Below are 5,274 nucleotides of genomic sequence, written 5' to 3'. Positions count from 1 at the left end.
ATGTATATAGACTCTTTTTTTTCCTACTGTGTTATTGACTCGTTAATTGTTTACTCCATGTGTAACTCTGTGTTGTCTGTTCACACTGCTATGCTTTATATTGGCCAGGTCACAGTTGTAAATGAGAACTTGTTCTCAACTAGCCTACCAGGGTAAATAAAGGTGAAATCAAAAATAAATAAACAAAAAAAGGCAGATCGAGACCCCAGCTGTTCCATGAACGCCCTCCAAACTCTGGACATGAACTGGAGCCCCCGATCAGAAACGATGTCCTCAGGCACCCCGTAGTGCCGGAAGACATGGGTAAACAGAGCCTCCACAGTCTGTAGGGCCGTAGGGAGACCGGGCAACGGGATGAGACGGCAGGACTTAGAAAACCGATCCACAACGACCAGGATCGTGGTGAGAAAGTCCACCGACAAGTGCGACCACGGCCATTGTGGAACGGAGAGGGGCTGTAACTTCGCTCTCAGGGCACACTGAGCAGGAGGAGACATAAAACCTCATGTCCTTTACCAACGTGGGCCACCAGTACCTCCACCTAAGATGCCGCACTGTCCTCTCGATCCCAGGATGACCCCAAGAGGGTAGTGTATGGGCCCATCAAATCAACTTATCACGGACACCAAGCGGCACGTACTGAACACCTACCTACTGGACACCTACTGGACACTGAGGGGGTGCAGGTTCCAACCGTAACGCCCGCTCGATCTCCGCGTCCACCTCCCATACCACCGGTGCCATCAGACATGATGCTGGGAGGATGGTAGTCGGCTCGATGGGCCGCTCCTCGGTGTCATAGAGGCGGGACAGCGCGTCGGCCTTCGTATTTTGGGAGCCTGGCCGATATGAAATCGTAAAACGAAAACGGGTAAAGAACATGGCCCACCTGGCCTGACGCGGATTCAATCTCCTTGCTGCCCGGATATACTCGAGATTACGATGGTCAGTTCAGATGAGGAAAGGGTGCTTGGCCTCCTCAAGCTAATATCTCCACACCTTCAGAGCCTTGACTACAGCTAACAACTCCCGGTCCCCCACGTCATAGTTCCGCTCCGACGGACCAAGCTTCTTTGGAAAAAAAGCTCCTATAAGAGCTCTTTGCCACTTCCCGTGAGCCAGAATCATTCTTATGTTTAATAAATGTATCGTATGTGTGTGTGGCAGGCTTACAATGATGGCAAAAAATAACATTTGAGAGTTGCCTGACCCTGGTGCTAGAGGGGGTAACTAGCTGGAGGTTGAATGTTTGAAGGGGTACGGGACTATAAGAAGTTTGGGAACACCTGTTCTCCTCGGCCCGGGTTATATGGCACCAGCCGTACGCACGGTGTCCCCGGTTCACCAGCACAGCCCAGTGCGGTCTGTTCCACCCCGCCGCACTTACCGGGCTACGGGGAGTATCCAGCCAGGACAGGTTGTGCAGGCTCGGTGCTCGAGACCTCCAGTGCGCCTCCACGGTCCGGTCCATCCGGTGCCTCCTCCACGCACCAGGCCTCCGGTGGCAGCCCCACGCACCAGGCTGTCTCTCCGTCTCCTCCCTCCAGGTGCTCCCTCCTGTCCAGCACTTCCAGAGTCTCCCTCCTGTCCAGAACTTCCAGAGTCTCCCTCCTGTCCAGCACTTCCAGGGTCTCCCTCCTGTCCAGCACTTCCAGGGTCTCCCTCCTGTCCAGCGCTTCCAGAGTCTCCCTCCAGTCCAGCACTTCCAGAGTCTCCCTCCTGTCCAGCACTTCCAGGGTCTCCCTCCTGTCCAGCGCTTCCAGAGTCTCCCTCCTGTCCAGTGCTTCCAGGGTCTCCCTCCTGTCCAGCGCTTCCAGAGCCTCCCTCCTGTCCGGAGCTACCAGAGCCGCCCGTCAGTCAGGAGCTGCCAGAGCCACCCGTCAGTCAGGAGCTGCCAGAGTTGCCCTTCACTGCGGCGCTGCCAGAGTCGCCCTTCACTCCGGCGCTGCCAGTGTCGCCCTTCACGCCGGCGCTGCCAGTGTCGCCCTTCACGCCGGCGCTGCCAGAGTCGCTCTTCACGCCAGCGCTGCCGGAGTCGCCCTTCACTCCAGCGCTGCCGGAGTCGCCCTTCACGCCGGCGCTGCCGGAGTCGCCCCTCATGCCGGCGCTGCCGGAGTCTCCCGCGTGTCCGGTGCTGCCCGGAATCTCCCATCCATTCGGGGCCCTGCAAAGGGTCCCCAGTCCGAGGTCGCTCCAAAGGCGCCACTTAAGTGGGCCAAGACTATGGTGGAGTGGGGTCCACGTCCCGCGCCAGAGCCGCTACCGCGGACAGACGCCCACCCAGACTCTCCCCTATAGGTTCAGGTTTTGCGGCCGGAGTCCTCACCTTTGGGGGGAGAGGGGGGTACTGTCACGTTCTGACCTTAGTTTATTTTTTGTGTCTTTGAGTTGGTTTGGTCAGGGCGTAAGTTGGGGTGGGTAGTCTATGTTCTTTTTTCTATGTTGTATTTCTGTGTTTGGCCTGGTATGGTTCTCAATCAGAGGCAGCTGTCGATCGTTGTCTCTGATTGAGAATCATACTTAGGTAGCCTGTTTTCCCCATTTTGGTTGTGGGTGATTGCTTTCTGTGTCTGTGTTTTCCATACAGAACTGTTTCATTTTCATTTTGTGTAGTGTTCAGTTTTAATAAAAAATATGACGAACACTTACGACGCTGCGTTTTGGTCCACTTCTCCTTCTCCAGACAAAAATCGTTACACACCTGCTGTAGAGGGAGTCCTTTACTCACCTTGAGCCAGGTTGCAGAGAACGATACATTCCCAAATACACATTCCTCATTTTCATGAAACCATTTGATGTCTATGATGTACGATGTGCCTTACGGAAGATTGATGTAAAAAAAACTCCACTGGGGCTGATTCACTAGATCCCTTTTTGATGCAGCTTTCTGTCCCACTTATTTCACAATCATGAACCTAAATTTTTAACTTCACAATTTTGTCTGGGGTTATCCCTAAGATCTTTAAAATGGCAGAGATCTTTCTGACTTAGATTTTTTATATTTTTTTTATTTAATCTTTATTTAACCAGGTAGGCCAGTTGAGAACAAGTTCTCATTTACAACTGCGACCTGGCCAATATAAAGCAAAGCAGTGTCACAAAAAAAACAACAACACAGAGTTACACGTGGGATAAACAAAAGTACAGTCAAAAACACAATAAAAAAATCTATATACAGTGTGTGCAAATGGAGAAAGGAGGTAAGGCAATAAATAGGCCATAGTAGCGAAGTAATTACAATTTAGCAATTTAACACTGGAGTAATAGATGTGCAGATGTTGATGTGCAAGTAGAAGTACTGGTGTGCAAAAGAGCAAAAAAGTAAATAAAAACAAAACGGGGATGAGGTAGGTAGTTGGGTGGGCTATTTACAGATGGGCTGTGACCAGCTGCAGTGATCGGTAAAATGCTCAGATAGCTGCTTAAAGTTAGTGAGGGAGATATAAGTCTCCAACTTCAGCGATTTTTGCAATTCATTCCAGTCATTGGCAGCAGAGAACTTGAAGTAAAGGCGGCCAAAGTAGGTGTTGGCTTTGGGAATGACCAGTGAGATATACCTGCTGGAGCACGTGCTATGGGTAAGTGCTGTTATGGTGACCAGTGAGCTGAGATAAGGTGGGGCTTTACCTAGCAGAGGCTTGTAGATGACCTGGAGCCAGTGGGTTTGGCGACGAGTATGAAGTGAGGGCCAGCCAACGAGAGCATACAGGTAGCAGTGGTGGGTAGTATATGGGGCTTTGGTGACAAAACAGATGGCACTGTGATAGACTGCATCCAATTTGTTGAGTAGAGTGTTGGAGGCTATTTTGTAAATGACATCGCCGAAGTCGAGGATCGGTAGGATGGTCAGTTTTACGAGGGTATGTTTGGCAACATGAGTGAAGGATGCTTTCTTGCGAAATAGGAAGCCGATTCTAGATTTAATTTTGGATTGGAGATGTTTAATGTGAGTCTGGAAGGAGAGCTTACAGTCTAACCAGACACCTAGGTATGTGTAGTTGTCCACGTATTCTAAGTCAGAACCGTCCAGAGTAGTGATGCTAGATGAGCGGGCAGGTGCGGGCAGCGATCGGTTGAAGAGCATGCATTAGGTTTTACTTCCATTTAAGAGCAGTTGGAGGCCACGGAATGAGAGTTGTATGGCATTGAAGCTCATGTGGAGGAGTCCAACGAATGGCCAGAAGTATACAGAATGGTGTCGTCTGCGTAGAGGTGGATCAAAGAATCACCAGCAGCAAGAGCGACATCCTTGATGTATACAGAGAAGAGAGTCGGCCCGTGAATTGAACCCTGTGCATCCCCATAGAGACTGCCAGAGGTTCGGACAACAGGCCCTCCAATTTGACATACTTCTCTCTATCAGAGAAGTAATCATTTGAGAAACCAATTCAGTTGAGTCTGCCAATAAGAATGTGGTGATTGACAGAGTCGAAAGCCTTGGCCAGGTCAATGAATACAGCTGCACAGTATTGTCTCTTATCGATGGCGGTTATGATATCGTTTAGGACCTTGAGCGTGGCTGAGGTGCACCCATGACCAGCTCAGATTGCATAGCGGATTCGAAATGGTCGGTAATCTATTTGTTAGTTTGGCTTTCGATGACCTTACAAAGGCAGGGTAGAATAGATATAGATCTGTAGTAGTTGGGTCTAGAGTGTCTCCGCCTTTTAAGAGGGGGATGACAGTGGCAGCTTTCCAATCTATGGGATTCTCAGACGATACGGAAGAGAGGTTGAACAGGCTAGTAATAGGGGTTGCAACAATTTCGGCACATAATTTTGGAAAGAGAGGGTCCAGATTGTCTAGCCCGGCTGATTTGTAGGGGTCCAGATTTTGCAGCTCTTTCAGAAGATCAGCTATCTGAATTTGGGTGAAGGAGAAGTGGGGGTTTGAGCAAGTTGCTGTGGGGAGCGCAGGGCTATTGACCGGGGTAGGGGTAGCCAGGTGGAAAGCATGGCCAGCCGTAGAAAAATGCTAATTGAAATTCTCAATTACATTGGATTTATCGGTTGTAACAGTGTTTCCTAGCCTCAGTGCAGTGGGCAGCTGGGGGGAGGTGTTCTTATTCTCCATGGACTTTACAGTGTCCCAGAACTTTTTTGAGTTTGTGCTAAAGGATGCAAATTTCTGCTTGAAAAAGCTAGCCTTAGCTTTCCTAACTGCCTGTGTATATTTGTTCCTAACTTCCCTGAAAAGTTGCATATCACGGGGGCTGTTTGATGCTAATGCAGAACGCCACAGGATGTTTTTGTGCTGGTCAAGATCAGTCAGGTC

Source organism: Oncorhynchus masou, chromosome 2 (genome assembly GCF_036934945.1).
Source record: "Oncorhynchus masou masou isolate Uvic2021 chromosome 2, UVic_Omas_1.1, whole genome shotgun sequence".
Classification (NCBI taxonomy): domain Eukaryota; kingdom Metazoa; phylum Chordata; class Actinopteri; order Salmoniformes; family Salmonidae; genus Oncorhynchus; species Oncorhynchus masou.
This window is presented reverse-complemented; position numbering follows the sequence as displayed.